Source organism: Humulus lupulus, chromosome 9 (genome assembly GCF_963169125.1).
Source record: "Humulus lupulus chromosome 9, drHumLupu1.1, whole genome shotgun sequence".
Taxonomy (NCBI): Eukaryota; Viridiplantae; Streptophyta; class Magnoliopsida; order Rosales; family Cannabaceae; genus Humulus; species Humulus lupulus.
Window position 1 is genome coordinate 33723173 of NC_084801.1, and position 18330 is coordinate 33741502.

At 34.4% G+C, this 18330-nt stretch overlaps 1 non-coding gene across 1 annotated transcript; it reads right to left on the bottom strand.

Moving 5' to 3' along the window:
• Positions 1-7767: 7767 nt before the first annotated feature.
• LOC133802813 (small nucleolar RNA R71) lies at positions 7768-7874 on the bottom strand. The gene has a single exon (XR_009877560.1). It is a non-coding gene; the product is annotated as a small nucleolar RNA R71 (small nucleolar RNA).
• Between the last annotated feature and the right edge of the window lie 10456 nt (positions 7875-18330).

Consider the following 18330-nt stretch of genomic DNA (forward strand, 5'->3'; position numbering starts at 1 on the left):
GAAGATTCCTGGAGTTAACTCCACCCCAAAGGATTTCTCCAACTCATTCAGCATCTGGTAATTTCATAACACGTTTGTCTCCGCATCCATTTCCCACGTGTTGCTAGTGGGAAGCTTATGCCCCTACAGGATGATTGGGCCTACATTTATTGCATCTTCCGGGTAAAGTGTGATGCCATGAGCCATGATCAGGGACCTAAAAGCGATAAGAAAAGCAAGAACTAAGCAGTTTGCACCAAAACTGAAGAAAGATGGTTAAGGCACGGGGATTCTCTTAAACTGCTTGGAGAGGTCCCCTCCGGATAGTGCTCCAAGAATAATTAAGGTCCGAGAAGCATAAGTTGGGAACTAAAAGTGAGATAACTTTGCAAAGGGAAACTAATTCACCCTGACGGTTTTAAGGCGTCTCAGTTCGTCAATTCAAAGCGTGAAACATTATTCATCACTATTATTCATCACTACTTAGAACCACCCTACACGGTAGTCACGGCCCTAACAAACAACATAATCACAGAGGCAACACGGTAATAGTAAACAATAAGGGAAAACAAAAAAGTGGCCAGGAAGACTTACTAGAAAATTTTGAACTTGAGATTTGTTGGTGAAAGGCGGGAACATCGGCAGAAACTCAGTCTAGAACTTGAGGAAGCGGTAGAACAACTCATTGATGCTCTCAAAAGGGTCGTCCGAGGTGAAGTTTTCCTCTTGATGAACGAAGAGCGGGTTCGATGGAAATAGTTAGGCTCGAAAATGCAGTAAACGTTGGAAAATTTTGTCTGCGATTTTAGACATTCAAGGTCTTTGCTCTCTAGTTTGTAAATTCAAGATCAGTAAAAATGAGGAAGGGAGCCCAGTGGCGTATTTATAGGAGAGAGATCTCATTTCCAATCCAATGATTCACATTGAATACCCCCAAAAAATTCACATCTGATGGTTCCGGATATGAAGGCACATTAACTAGCCCAATCAAGTGCTAAACCATCGATTTGTCAATCTGTGATCCACGCCTCTCTCATCTGACGGCCTACATTGAATATCCCAAGACAATCCACATGCGACGGTTTCGGACAATGCAGGTAGATTAAATAGTCCAACCGAGTGCTATAAGTGCCTTTTCACCTAGATGGGATGCTTCAGAAAACACGCTAACACCCATCAATCACCCATGACACCAAAGGAATTTCCCCACGTCTTTTGGGCGCGAGTGGCACCAACGTACCTTTCACCTGGAGACACGTGTCCAGATCATTGGGAATCTAAAAGGTTGGGGATTAATCAGTTGTCCCCCAAGGAAATGAACTGGGGCTTAGGTAAATGAACCGGGACGTAGGTAATTGATCCTAGACTCAGGTGATTGAACTAGGATGAAGAGGCAAGTCCCCACTGTGCAAACACGAATGAAGACTTGGGGGGTAAATGTTGTCCATATTTTCCACCAAGCACATGTGGCAGTGTCAAGTGGGCTTCACAAACCCTCAGGAGAGGCCAGGGCCCAACCAAGGCCCAACGAAACTAAGCAACCAGAGGAATGAAGGCTCAGACCCGTCCTAGGTCCAATGACTGGAAAATAATCCAAGTGTAACGAGAACCCAAACCTGAGATGAAGGCCCAGACCAACTTCATGAGTGCCTGCAACCTCCATTCTCCGAGAAATAGATTGTTGTGGTGGATATCTCAATCCAAGGGTCAGATCTCGCCATGTGGGATCCGGATAAAGCTTCTGGGTCCATCCTCACATTTCAACTCATTATCAGGATACACCCTTCTATCCGTCATTTCTAACTGATGTTTGCCTTGGTAAATGAACCCGGACCTTGCTAAATGAACTCGCACCATACGTCCTGGTAGAACTAGACCAATACTCCTTTCGGCTGACGTGTCCCCGAGAAACCCGATACTTTGTCTCCTCAACTAACCTGCAAAAGGGATATGCACGGAACGTACAATGTTCCTAGGGATGTGTACTACCACTACTTTGATAGATCTTATCCCTAGAATCCCCCAAATAGCTCACGCGCACTAGTCCATATCAGCGTATAAGAGACAATTGTAGTGTTCTACAACGCTTAAGTTGGCCCAATGGGCCCAGATTAAACACTGTGTATTTACATTCTCTACTTGTGTTATAGCTCCATTAGAGGGTAATTATGCTTATATCTTTATTTGACCCAGATTAGTCCGGCCCAAACTATATGGCCACCTATAAATATGGCCATTAGTGCATTGTAGCAAGGATCCGATCTGATCCAACTTTTCATGCATCCAGAAATTATGCTAAACTTGTTGAAAACCTCCATTGTTAAACTCTCTAAAACTCAATACAACCGACTCATGGACAAAGGCTCATTAACATCCCAACCCCGTAAAAACTTTGATATTGTTTATTTCATTCCTTTCTTACTAGCTCTGATTTATTAATATATTTATAGTATCCAAAAAACTCGATAAACACCTACCATGTCACAAATGGACCAACCAAATAATGAAGGCCCAAATCTCTTCATTTACTCTCCAGCCCAAGTCAAATGAATTCATGATTTATACTGCTAAGGTGGCAACTTCTCATGTTGACCCAATAATGGTTGTTGCCTGACACAATGCATCAGCGTAGCTGCAGCATCCTGAGAATTTCTACACAAAAAATTATCATTTAAATCACATTAGCTCATTTCCAATTCACTCAACTCTATTAAATTTACTAATTTTTTTACTTATTTTCCCTCATAAAATCAAAAATTAATTCTTAATCACAAATAAGAAGAAAATGACTATATTTTATACACAATAACACAAATCACTCATCTTTTTAATCAAATTATAAGTTAAAAGTATTAAAGATATTGTAGAGTTATCAACATGTTACTTTGGCTTTCTACAATGACAAACACCTAGCATAATCTTTTATGTATTGATTTCTTGAATGAAAAAATTCCATTTGCAAAAGTTTCATTTTTTATTCAAGACTTAATTTCCCTCATCTCATTCACTTTTCTCTGAATATTCCTCTCACTCTCACCGCCGCTACACCCCTTCTTTCAATCTCAGGACCTCACAAGAAAACATCAACTTCAATTGACACCATCTTCATTTTTTAAAACCTGAAGTTTTAAGTTGAGATTTTGTTGGTTGATAAGGATAGATGTAAACCCAATGAATGAAATTAGAGAAATGTTTATAATTTTTTGATGTTAAATAGATTGCAATCCTATGAATTATCATATAAATTCAAAAGCTTATGTCTTATGTTGCTTAGTTTTACTGAGAATCTAGATTTTTTATCTTCTTTTTTTCTTAGTTATGAATTGACGAAAGAGTGTGTAGATTATGATGATGCAAAGCCTGCAATTTAAAAGTTGAGAATAGTTCTTTTGGACGACTTGAAATTACATGATTTTTGTGTACAAGTATGAAGGATTTCTCCTTGTGGTGCACCAACCAGCGCGCAGTGGGAGGCCTCCACTGACTCATGTACGTACAGCCTTCAACTACTCTGTTTAACTTCCAGAAAATAGAGAGGTCTAATGTTTTTCTTCAAGCTTGTTGGCTCCACCGAGATATTCGACTGAATAGCATAATAAAAAGAATCAATTTGAGCTTGGGCAAATGTTGGCAATGTTTTTGGTCTAGTAGCTCGACAAGATCTTCTCAATGAACAATAGTTTTTCATAGATACCTCGGTTGACTCGTCGAAGAACAAATTAGGATGACCAAGCTGTAAAATTGAAAAAACAATAACAAAAGCATAAAAGTGAAAGAAAAAAAATACTCATACGACCATATAAATGAAAGTTTTTTACATAATCAAGCATTTTATGTAAATACCCTAAATATATATAGGGGAATTCTCTTATAGGGGCTTCACTTTAAGCCCTACCGGTAAGGCTCTCAGTGTTTACAACCCGTGAACAGTTTTCAGCATGATTTTTTTTTTATGGCCGTGTATATTGTAGCTATTTAGAGCATCCTGCAAATTTTCAGAAAATTATGAATAGTTTACAGTACCAAAAACTAGGTTTAAAGATGTTTACAGTACCGAAAACTAGGTTTAAACATATATATAGGAGAATTCTCCTATATATATATATATATATTGGACAATTCTTCTATAGGGGCTTCACTTTAAGCCCTATCGGTAGGGCTCTCAGTGTTTCTCAACCCGTGAATAGTTTTTGGCGCGACTTTTTTTATGACTGTGTATATTGTAGCTATTTAGGGCATTCTGCAAATTTTTAGAAAATTTCGAATAGTTTACAGTACCGAAAACTAGGTTCAAACATGTTGCACGCGTGACTAATTTTTTTTATGCGAGTGGAAAGCAACATGTTTGAACCTAGTTTTCGGTACTGTAAATTATTCGAAATTTTCTGAAAATTTGCAGGATGCTCTAAATAGCTACAATATACAAAGTCATAAAAAAATCACGCCGAAAACTATTCAGGGGTCGAGAAACAGTGAGAGCCCTACCGGTAGGGCTTAAAGTGAAGCCCCTATAGGAGAATTGTCATATATTTATATATATATATATGAGTGCACTCGTTACTACCCATGAATGATTACTTTAATATTAACCATTAGATTAAGATCAATGGTTCATATTTATAGTTGTTAATTAATATTTCTAAAAATAAATTTTAATTTTTTCAAATTTTTGGAAGGGTTACCTAATAAAAAACGTGTATTTATTATGAAAATATAATATTGTAAACTTTTCATTTTTCAAATGCATGTAAATTTCTAAATATAGCTAGTGTCTCTCATTGGTTGGAAACAATATTAATTATGACAAAAAAAAACTAAATTCGAAATTAATTTAGAAAAAATATATTTACTTGTTGGTGACTTGCTATACCAAGTCACTATGTTGCCACGTCATCATAATTGTTAGTACTCATTTATAGGTAGTAACCATTGAGAAGTCTTCCAAATATATATATACTAGTTTTTTTGTTCGTGCCTGAGACACGAACCTATGGAACCACTTTTTATAATAAAATAAAATATTAAAACTTAAGTAATTTAAAGTAAAAGTTTATTTTAATTATTAATAAAAATTTAAATATTTACTGCATATTTTAAAGAGTTTATATTTTTTTTATTCAGTGTTTTGTCTCATTACTTGTTTGGACTATTGTTTTGACAAATTACTTTTTGGATCTTGTTTTTTAAAAAAATAGTTCAAATAGACTCTGAACCTGATTTTGATGAAAAATAAATAAATATAACAATACAGTTGCTAGGAAAAATAATTGTGTTTTTATTATGAATTGTTATTTTAGTGAACTACTTATGACATATTTTCTCTCTTGCTCCTGGGAATTTTTAAAAAATATGGCTTTTATACTGATAACTCTACAAAATATGGCTTTTATTAAAATATGGCCAATTTTTCTACACATTTCACTACAAAATTCATCATAACACCCTAGAATTTATCCCTACTTGCCATATTATTATCAATTTAATTAATTTAAATTTATTATTTTAATAATCTCACTTTGGCTATAAATATGTAATTTCAATACCATTTTTGGGTGCTAATTTTTTTGTTACCATCATCTTTTCTACAATCTCTCTACATTTTCTCTCTTCCTTTTGGAAGACCATTTTGTGCCAAGTATGTATTTCTTTTGTAATATATTTTGGATTCTAGGTATGTGCTTCTAATTTTTTCCATAAGATTATTAAGATCATGATGAAGCAACTTGTAACTAGATAGTATTTATGTTGTATGTTGATTTCCCTTGTAATGCAACAAAGTTTATAGATTTTTCTTCTTCATATATGTCTTTCATCTTTAATATCTTATATTTTGGACTATTAGATAATATTACACTTTGTTCTTCATTTTTCAAAACATAATATTTTTTGTGTAAGATGTGTCATTAAATTGTACACAGTCAACGCTTAGAACAAAAATATTATGTTTTGCCTTATAAATAATGTTATTTGATTTTTTTTTCATTAGGTTGATTCACATTAAATACTTTGAAATTATATTTTTTGAAAAGTGAAGAAAAATCCTATCTTTTTTTAAATAATTTGTGCTTAAATTATAAATATATTTGGAAAATTATAGTTTGATTTATTTTAACTATCACTAAAACTTGGGAATCAATATGCTAATAAATATTATTAAACTTACATTTTGTGGATTCTATTATCTTAATAATCTTTCTTTTACAATTTATTTACAAATCATAATTGGTTTATTTTTCTATTCTTAAATAACTTTATTTTCAATCTTTTATTTTCTTGACATTAAATCTTATCAATCTTTAGAACTAAGTTAGAATTTATTTAATTTTGGTTTAAAAATAGTTTCTTTTTTATTTTAGTCAATTCCTTTGAGTTCGACATCGTGCTTACACAAATACTATACATCATATACGATTCATGCGCTTGCGAGTTATAAATACTTAAAACATACCTATTTTGGGTCCATCAAGTTTTTGGCGCCATTGACAGGGAGTTGCAAAAAAAGAAATGAACTTTTTCTCAAGGTTAGTGAATTCTTCTACAAATTATTTTAATTTTGCACTATATAAAAATATAAACTAAAAAAAATAAGAAGAAAATTTGGGACGATTCTACCACCCATAAAAAAAAATTACATATATATTTATACTTATACTTTTTATTATTTTTTTTTAGTTGACGGCACTTGTGCCTCCTAATTTATTTTTTTTATTTTACTTTTGTTGTAATATTTTTATTTTTGCTACATTTTTGTTAGTTGATGGCACTTGTGCCTCCTAACCCTTGTTGTAATTTGCTTTATTTATTTTTGTTGTTATATTTTTGTGCATATTTACTAATTGATGGCAATTTTTGCCTCCTAGTTTTTGCTTTATTTTCTTTATGGTTGATGGCATGCTATGCCTCCCAACTCTTGTTCAATTTTAGTTAACATCATCTATTTTGTTCTATTTTATTTCTCTTATCATATTATTGTGTAATTGTGAAAAAATACTTGAAAAAAAAAAAACCTAAATCTTGTCCTTTCACCATAAGCAATATTTGCTTAAAGGAAATTTGAACAAAATTCTCAATCTGCATCTACTAGTTAACATCGGGGAGTTGTTAGTAGTGTGCGAGTAAGTGGAATCAAATAGGCCTGAGGACAATTAAACCATAAAAATTATATTGTTATGAAATCTCTAAAAATTATAAGTATGCTTTGTGGTTGCGGTTTTAACTGATCTTTCACATCAGAAAATTATTTGCTTGAGATTATATTTGTTGTCTTGTTTATGTAAATTGTATGCATCATTGGGAACGTAGCTCTAAAAATTGTTTGGTAAAAAGACGTTTATCTTTATTTGAAATTAAAAGTGTTAGTAAAAATTTGAGCATCATGGAACCAATTGCTAATGTTAATAGAAATCTTGTTGATGAAAATGTTGTGCCTTAAAAAACATTGCTTGAATATTTTGCACCTATTTCATCTAATGCTCCTTCATGCATTGTTTTTCCTACCACTTTTGCTACCCAATTTGAGCTTAAATCATCAATCATTCAATTGTTTCCATCTTTTATGGGTTAGATAGAGAGGATCCTTACATGCATGTCAAAGATTTCTTAGAAATTTGCTCAACATTTAGATTGCAAAAAATTTCTGATGAGTCAGTCAAACTAAGATTATTCCCTTTTTCATTAAAAGACAAATCAAAAGCTTGGTTAAATTCCCTTCCCACGAGGTCTATAACTACATGGGATCAACTTTATAATAAATTCTTGTTGAAATTTTTTCCTATGTCTAAAACTGGTAGTCTAAGGAGAGAAATCTCTGAGTTTTTTCAAAAGGTTAATGAAGAGTTTTATGAATGTTGGGAAAGATTTAAATATTTATTATTAAAATGTCTTCATCATTGTTTTGAAAAATGGAGACTTGTAAAATATTTTTATGATGGTTTGACTCCCTCTAATTGTCAAATTATTCAATCTATGGATACCGGAAATTTTTTACAATTTCAAGGGCAAGATGCTTGGGACGCCCTTGAAGATTTATCTGTCAATTCACAACAATGGAATTATTTTGATCCTAGGTCTAGGTCAACTAATTCACCAAAAAGAGGAGGAAGGTGTGAAGTAAAAGATGAATTAGACTTAAGAACATCCTTAGACAAATTAGAGAGAAAGGCGGAAGCTTTAGCCATAAGCCAAACTATAGATTCTTCAATGCAACCCAGAAAAGATGTTTGTTCTATATGTTCTAATCCTTGCCATAATGCCCAATCATGTCCTTCCTACCAAGAGGCATTTTCTGAGGAGGTCAATGCTCTTCATGCTTATGGGAAACCAAATGATAGCCCATTTTCATCCACTTATAATCCAAATTGGAGAAACCATCCAAACTTTTCATGGAGACAAAACCAACCTTCAATTAATCAAGGGCACCAATACAACACGCAAAACCAAACTCATGCCCCACAAAATCAACCATATCCTCAACAAAGGAAACCTTCCTTAGAAGATACTTTACAACAATTTATACAATCCACTCAACAAATCCTACAAAACCAGTCTCAATCAATTACCAAACTCGAGACACAAGTAGGACAACTCGCTACTTCTTTAGCTGATAGAGAAAAATGAACATTTCCTAGTCAACCTATCCCAAATCCAAAAATTCAATATGAGATAGGAAAGTCTAGTCATAATGGGGAAGCCAAATCAATTTCAACTCTTAGGTCCGGAAAGAACATTGTCAAATCTGATTACATACCCGAGGTTGAAAAAGGAAAAGAAAAGAGTCAACATTCTAGTTCTAATGTCAATGACTCTTCAAAGGAGGATACTCCAATCCATCATTTCATTCCAAAAGCCTCATTCCCACAAAGATTACTTCCAATTAAAAAAGGCGGCCAATATAATGACATCTTAGAAGTTTTTAAGCAAGTTAGTATCAATATCATTTTCTTAGATGCCATTAAACAAATTCCCACCTACTCTAAATTTTTTAAGGATCTTCGTACTGTAAAAGAAACACTAATGTTCCTAAAAAGGTATTTTTAACTGAACAAGCTAGCTCCGTTATTCAATATAAGAGTCTTGTCAAATATAAAGATCCTGGGTGTCCCACAATTTCATGCATTATTGGTGATCATTTTATTAACAAGGCTTTACTTGATTTGGGTGCTAGTGTGAATTTATTGCCTTATTCTGTTTATAAGCAACTTGGTCTTGGTGAACTAAAAATTACTTCTATAACTCTTCAATTAGTCGATCGTTCTATGAAAATTCCTAGAGGCATTATAGAAGATGTTTTGATAAAAGTTGATCAATTTTACTTTCCTGTTGACTTCATTGTTCTTGATACTCAACTTGTGGAAAATGTGCATGCTCAAATTCCTATCATTTTAGGTAGACCATTCTTAGCTACATCTAATGCAATCATGAATTGTTATAATGGCGTTTGAAATTATCTTTTGGAAAAATGACTGTTGAATTGAATGTATTTAATGTTGCTAAATCTATTAAGTGTGAGGAAGTGCATGAAGTTAACATGATTGAGAATATTTTTGAAGATGATGGAAATGACTTGCTTGACTTTTGTGAAAAATATTTTGGTATGAGCTTACATGTTGATGATTCCATGAATGATGTGAGTTCTTTGTTAGAGTCTATACCCTTAAATGATACAATAATTGAACCTTTTTCACCCCTAGAGCATATTCAATCAATTTCTGAGTCTCCAAAGTTAGCCCTAAAACTTTTGCCAGTAAATTTAAAATATGTTTTTTTAGGAGAGTCTAAAACCTTACTTGTTATCATAGCATCTGCCTTAGATAAAGAACAAGAAGATAAATTGTTAGATGTCCTTAGAAAGCATAAAGAAGCCATAGGTTGCACCATTGGAGACATTAAAGGAATTAACCCATCCATATGTATGCATAGAATCTATCTAGAAGAGAACTCTAAAACCTCTCGGGAATGTCAAAGTAGGCTAAATCCAAATATGAAAGAAGTAGTTAGATAAGAGACATTAAAATATTAGACGTAGGTATCATTTACCCTATTTATGATAATCAATGGGTTAGTCCAGTTAAAGTTGTGCCAAAGAAGTCTGGGATCACAGTTGTTAAAAATGAAAAAAATGAATTAATCCCTACTAGAGTTCAAACAGGGTGGAGAGTGTGCATATACTATAGAAAGTCAAATAATGTTACTAGAAAAGACCACTTTCCATTACCCTTTATTGATCAAATGCTTGAACGTTTAGCTGGAAATGCATATTATTTCTTTCTTGATGGGTATTTGGGATATAACCAAATCCCCATTGTCCCAGAAGATCAAGAAAAGACTACATTTACATGCTTTTTTGGGCCTTTTGTCTATCGTCACATGCCTTTTAGATTATGCAATGCACCTGCGACTTTTCAAAGGTGTATGATTTCAATTTTTCTGATATGGTTGAAAAATTCCCTGAAGTATTTATGGATGATTATCCTCTGTTTGGATCTTCCTTTGATGAATGTCTGCACCATCTTTCTCTTGTCTTGATTCGTTGTAAAGAGAAAAATCTTGTGCTTAATTGGGAAAAATGTCATTTTATGGTTAAAAAATAAATTGTTTTAGGACATGGAATTTCTTCTAAGGGAATAGAAGTTGATAAAGCTAAGGTTGATCTTATTTCAAAACTTCCCCCACCTAAAACTGTGAAAGAAATTAGATAATTCTTAGGCCATACCGATTTCTATATAAGATTTATAAAAGACTTTAGCAAAATTTCTCGGCCTTTATTCCATTTACTTAGAAAAGAAAATGCTTTTGTCTTTGATAATGATTGTCATGTTGCCTATGATAAATTGAAAAATATTTTGACTACTGCACCCATTATTCCACCTCCTGATTGGAAAATACATTTTGAAATAATGTGTGATGCTTCTGATTATGTTATAGGTGTTGTCTTAGGACAAAGACTTGAAAAAATACCTCATATAATTTACTATGCTAGCAAAAATTAAAATGATGCTCAATTAAATTACTCCACAACCGAGAAAGAGTTACTTGCTGTTGATTTTGCATTGGAGAAATTTATGTCTTATTTGTTAGGGTCTAAAATTATTGTCTATTCTGATCATGCTGCATTAAAATATCTCTTGTCGAAAAAAGATGCTAAGTCTCGTTTGATCCGTTGGATCCTACTTTTAAGAGAATTTGACTTAGAAATACGTGATAAAAAAAGGGTCTGAAAATGTTGTTGCTAATCATTTGTCTAGGCTAGTTGTTAAAAATACTCATGAATTCACTCCTATCACTGAAACATTTCCTGATGAACAATTAATACATGTTTCTTCCTTGTCGTGGTATGCTGATATTGTTAATTATTTGGTTACTAATGAAATACCATCTCATTGGTCTAAGCATGATAAATCTAAATTTTATTCTGAGGTGAAAAACTCTATTTGGGATGATCCTTACTTGTTTAAATATTGCCCTGGTCAAATAATTAGAAGATGCATTCCAAATTGTGACCAACCTAAATTCATATCTTTTTTCATGATCATGCATGTGGAGGGCATTTTAGTGGTAAGAAAACAGTTGCTAAAGTTTTACAATGTGGTCTCTGTTGGCGTACTATCTTTCGTGATACATATATTTATTGTAAAGCTTGTGAGCATTGTCAAAAGTTAGGAAGTTTGACTAAAAGAAACATGATGCATATGAATCCTCTTCTTATTATTGATATATTTGATGTTTGGGGCATTGATTTTATGGGACCATTTCCTAACTCTTTTGGTAATCTTTATATTCTTGTTAGAGTTGATTATGTGTCTAAATGGGTTGAAGCTATTTCATGCCACACTAATGGCCACAAAGTTGTACTTCGTTTTTTAAAAGAAAATATATTTCCCCGTTTTGGTTCACCATGCACTATTATTAGTGATAACGGACTATAACGCCCTGGATAGCCAAGACCGTTACACTGTGTACTTATAAAGGTGCAGGACTTGCTAATCAAGTCATTATTTTGAAAATGCGTCACTAACATGTAAGAGCTAAGGTTAAAAAGGTTTTGGTCTCAAAAGACTCATTTCATATATTTAAACTGTAGTAAACATGGGATCCCATACCAAAAACAAAGTTAGAATAAGTTTACAGACTCCCAAAAGTACATGAGTATCCACTAGCCATACTAAGGCAAAACAGACAGTCTTCAGGTTCCACGTCCTTGCCTAGTCCTCAACCATGGCGGTCGAGCACCTGGCTATGTACATTCTGCTCGCTGAGCTCTCCAATCAGGGCTGATCTAACTTGCCCTTGCCTTTACCTGCACCACGTAGCACCCGTGAGCCAAGGCCCAGCAAGAAAACATCATAAACAACTCAAACAATAATAACAGACAAATAGTTCAATGTGCATGTATTCCCATCAGATAATCCTCAACAGATATTCAGCATATACAATCCATTTCAAGATACATTCTATCACACATACTACTCATATCACATATTGTTCAGGGCCAACGACTTAGGCCGCACCCTCTGTTTAACCCACTGACTCCGGCCCGCTTAAACCAAGCTCAGAGCATAATAAGTTGTCCTCGGCTACCAGTGGCCGAGCCGCGCCCTATGCGCTAGTGGAACCCTTGGCACCCTTAGGCCGTTGGTTCACTAAATGGCTTGCATGGCATAATACCATCTATTCAAGCATTTACAATAGGGAGCCCTTAGTCCCGTCACATATATTCAACCAGGTGCAGTTTTCTTACCTTTAGTCTGTGCAGTTATTGAATTACGAGCAACGCCTCTCAAGCACGATCCGATCCCGAGCCTAAGCTTTTATCACCTAGTCACAACCAAGGTATAGGGTTCCATTAATACTCCAATATAGGTTTCCAATTACAAAACTAACCCCCGAGATTCCAAATTCCACCAAGCACGGTGGTGAAACCAAACCCGAGCACACTAGACCACCTTCCCATGCCTAAAACCCTCAAAAACCCCTGTGTGCAACCAAGGGTTGCGGCCCCTGAAGCCTAGCCGCAGCCCTTCCCCAAAACAGAACCAACACCCACGCTGAACCACACACGCGCCGCGGCCCTTGCCTTGGGCGCCGCGGCGCTATCCCTTGGTCGAGCCTCCTTGGCTCTTTTGCATGCTAGGACCGCAGCGCTCTAGAACAGAGCTGCGGCCCTCCCTTTCGAACCCAGAATTTAGACCATTTCTAAGCCTGAAACCTCACCTTAAACCATCCCAAAGCTACCCCAACTCCTAACCAATTAATTCCCAACTCCTTTAGCATGATCTAAACAACATAACTCCTAAGAAAACACAACCTAGCACACTCTAATCTTCTCTTCTCAATCTCTTAAACCCAAGAGCTATAAACACCCAAACCAGCCATTCAAACCCAATTTAAAACCTCTAAACCAGGAGTTGAAACTTACCTTTGCTGTTGAATCACTTTACCAAGCCATAGCCAAGCTAAGTTCCCAAGTTTCCTTCTTAATTCTGCCTTAAAACATCAAAACCATATTTGTTTCAACACTTAACCAAAACCCAGCTAGAACTCAGAATTCAACCACAGAAAAGAAGACTAGATGCTTACCTTAATCCCTGTTTTAGTTCTTGATTTACTCCTGAGCTAAACCTCCAAATCCTCACCACCAAACTCAGAAATTCCAGCTTGTTCCCCTGTTTTTCTATGTTTTCTCTCCTTTGTTTTCCCTTGAGCGTGAAAGAGAACTGAGGTAAAAGCTCTTAGTCGGTTTGTGTTTTTTCTTCTAAAAGTTTCCTTATGTCTAACTCACACCTTAAGTTAATCCCGAGGCTCGGGGTGCCGGAACCGTCCCAGAGGCCAAAATGGTAAAATCCCCTAGTATTCCCGCCTAGACATCCTAACCTCAAATATATCTCCATATGTTTATTTTCATGACCCGATAGTCCAGATCACTACCCGCTATCTATAAATACCCCTGACTTCTCCAAAGTCATAACTTAAGTCCCGTTGTGACTTATCCCGCTATCTGACCCTGGAATCATCTTGAGTCGTGCTCTGCGAACCTGTCCACATAATAATGTGGTTCTCACTTATAACACATATTTATTTCATATCACATTACCACATAATATCATCAATTATCATACAAACTTTAATAATCATATAATTACTCATTTAATCACATTTATTCCATTAATGCCCTCCTGGCACGCTAATCAAGGCCCTTAAGCCTTATTAGCGATTTTGGGTCGTTACACGGACACACTTTTGTAATAAGTCATTTGAACATTTGATGAAACTATATGGCATTACACATAAAGTCTCAACACCATATCACCCACAAACTAGTGTCAAGTTGAAGTGTCTAATAGAGAAGTTAAGCACATTTTAGACAAAATTGTTAATCCAACTAGGAAAGATTGGTCATTAAGACTCACTGATGCATTATGGGCATATCGTACCGCGTACAAAACGCCCATTGGCATGTCACCCTACAGACTTGTGCATGGGAAGGTGTGCCACTTACCTGTTGAGTTAGAACATGGAGCATTTTGGGCTATTAAGCAGTTAAATTTTTCTTTAAACAAGGCAGGTGAGAAAAGAAAGCTTCAACTAAATAAACTAGAAGAAATTGGGAATGATGCATATAACTATTCAAAAAAGTATAAGGATCATATGAAATTTTACCATGATAAAAATATTTTGAGAAAAGATTTTTCTCGAAGTCAGAAAGTCCTTTTATACAACTCTCGGCTGCATTTATTTCTAGGAAAATTATGTTCTAGGTGGACCGGTCCTTATATTGTTCGAGTCGTTTTTCCACATGGGGCTATCAAAATTGAAAATCCTAATAATGGTGATATTTTTAAAGTTAATGGACAAAAATTAAAACCATTTTTAGAATTAAAAACTGATGAAGTGGATGAAATCCTCCTTGAGGATCCTATTTACCAAGTTATTTGATTGTGTGCAATTACTCTTGGTAACTTGTGTTTTATTTGTTTTGTGTGCTTGTTTTCATGTTTACTTTTGTGTGTTATACTTTTTGTTAAGTGTTTCTTGCTCTCTTGACGATGCACCACGATGAGGTACGACCATTTGTAAATTTTAATTTATATTTATATTTTGACACATTGAGGACAATGGTTAAATTATGTTTGGGGGTAATGAGTTTAATAGTTGTTTACTATTCATTATGTTGAATATGAGGGTAAAATTGTGTTAAGTTTGTTTTGAAAAAAATTTGTTTTATTATGTTTCGTACTGTTTTGTTTCAAAAAAAAACTTTATTTAAAAAATAAATAAAAGCTTTGGTGATATCTTTTAATTCCAATGATAAGAACCTTGATTGAGTATGATTGTAGTTCTCTTGAAAATATGAATATTTCTTAAGCTTTATTTCTAATTATTGGGTCAATTTTGCTTAAATTATATATATATATATATATAGATTTTTCATAATAGAATACTTCTAATTTTTATAAGTTTAAATGAAAAATAATTGTTCTTAAAAATATAATTTAGAAAGCAAGATTGACTATTTGATTAAATACATAAGCTTAATCTATATTCATAAGTTTCTAAGAGCTATTATCATTATGCAATTTTTGAGGAATTACTTAAGATATCACCAATAAAAAAAATTGTGTGTTCAAATTTTCTTTTGCTTGAAGACTAACAAAACTTTAAGTTTGGGGGTGTGATAACTCTACAATATAGAGTTATTTTACCACATTTTTTATGCTAGTTGTTGCTTAGTCTTTGAGTTTTTAAGTAACTTATTAAGTTTTTAAGTAATTTTGAATGTATTAGTCTTATTGTAATTTTTTAGATTTTTATGTGTTTTTATATATTTTTTATTGTAATATGTTGTAGTTTAATTATTTGAAATTAGTATTGTTAAGTTAGAAGTAAAAAAATGCACTTTTGAGCTTAAATGTTAAAGTGAATTAAGTTTTAATTAGTATTTTCATGGAAATGTTGTATATTTTATTATTGAAAATATTTAGTTTTAATTTAATTTATGTTTATTTTATAGGGAATATGTTGTATTTTTTGGCTCTTGAAAAACAAGAAAAATGAAGGAAAGGAAAAGAAGTAAAACTAGAAGAAATGAAGCAAATTTTGGTATTTTTTAGAGGGAAAATGAGCCCAGCCGCCCACAGTCCAGCCTCCAGCCTTCGGCCCATGTGCCTACCCCAGCTCTTGGACACACACCAACCCACGACCCAACCCGCCAGCCACACCCGCCTGCCCCAGCTCCTGGACCCGCTCTAGCCTTTGGCCCAGACGTCAGCCAGCCTCCACTCGGCCCAGGCCTAGCCCAGCCTTCAGCTGTCTCCATGCCCTCCTACACCTGCCACTAGCCCCACCTGCCATTTTTCTCTTTAGCCCATATTGTCTCCTTTTCCCCTTGACCCTCAAATGCCAATTGTTTACCCAATTTTTCTACACATTTCACTACAAAATTCATCACGACACCCTATAATTTATCCCTACTTGCCATACTATTATTAATTTAATTAATATAATCAATTAAATTAAACTAAAATGATTATTTTAATAATCTCCTTTTGGCTATAAATATGTAATTTCAAGACCATTTTTGGGGTGCTAATTTTTTTGTTACCATCATCTTTTCTACACTTTCTCTCTACATTTTCTCTCTTCCTTTTGGAAGACCATTTTGTGCCAAGTATGTATTTCTTTTGTAATATATTTTGGATTCTAGTTATGTGCTTCTAATTTTTTTCATAAGATTATTAAGATCATGATGAAGCAACTTGTAACTAGATAGTATTTATGTTGTATGTTGATTTCCCTTGTAATGCAACAAAGTTTATGGATTTTTCTTCTTCATATATGTCTTTCATCTTTAATATCTTGTATTTTGGATTGTTAGATAATATTACACTATGTTCTTCATTTTGCAAAACATAATATTCTTTGGGTAAGATGTGTTATTAAATTGTACACATTCAATGTTTAGAACAAAAATATTATGTTTTGCCTTGTAAATAATATTATTTGATTTTTTTTGTTTTATTAGGTTGATTCACATTAAATACTTTGAAATTATATTTTTTGAAAAGTGAAGAAAAACCCTATCTTTTTAGAAATAATTTGTGCTTAAATTATAAATCTATTTGGAAAATGATAGTTTGATTTATTTTAACTATCACTAAAACTTGGGAATCAATATACTAATAAATATTAGTAAACTTACATTTTGTGGATTCTAGTATCTTAATAATCTTTCTATTACAACTTATTTACAAATCGTAATTGGTTTATTTTTCTTTTCTTAAATAACTTTATTTTCAATCTTTTATTTTCTTGATATTAAATCTCATCAATCTTTGGAGCTAGGTTAGAATTTATTTAATTTTGGTTTAAAATAATTTCTTTTTTAGTCTAGCCAATTTCTTTGGGTTCGACCTCGTGCTTACACGAACACTATACTTCATATACGATTCGTGCGCTTGTGAGTTATAAATATTTAAAACGTACCCATTTTGGGTCCATCATATACCATAACTGTGCAAAAATATGGGAATTATACTTTTGCTAATTTGTATGGGAAAGTTTATTAAAGTAAAAGATAAAGTATGAGAAACACAATTACTAACTAACTAAATATGGAAGCTAAATTTAAAATCAAAACACATCAGCCAAACGGGGTACTATTGTAAAATTAGCATTCCACTCTTCTCTCTTTCTCAAACCCCAGCCACACAAACTCTTTATCTCTCCAAACCCAGCCACACAAACTCATTCTCTATCCAAAACCGAGTCGCACCATCCCTTCTAGCTCCAGCGTCCCCAACTGAACCCAACCGTTCGGAACCCCAGCTTCGCCCGAGCCCCACCATCCGAACCCAACTCCAACCGTTAGAGACCCCAGCTCCGCCCGAGCCCCACCATCCAAACCCAGGTGCGATTTCGCACCTCTGCAACCTTAAAGTAGAACCCAACTCTAGCCGAGAGCCCCATCTATCTGAGACCCCAGCTCTGTTCGAGAGGCCCATCTAAGCGTTGGCCCAAGCGCGACACCACCATCTCCACGGCGAACCACCTCCAGCTCCGGTCGTGGGGTCGATGCGCACTCAGATCCAAAACAACAGGGCTCACGTGCAGGGGATAGGGGGTTCTGGTGGTGGTTGGAGGCGAGGGAGGAAGTTTGTTCGTGGCCGGAGGTGATGCAGGGAGGTAGCCTAGACACGAACTTAGGCAGCGAAAATGCAGGCGGCGGCTAGGGTTCTTGGTGAGGGAAGAGAAGAAGATGGGAGAGAGAGAAAGGGGGTGGATATGATTTTTTTTTTTTTTTTCTATTTTCAAGTTTGTGGTAACTGGTTACCTTCCAGTTCTTTGTGCGTATATTTC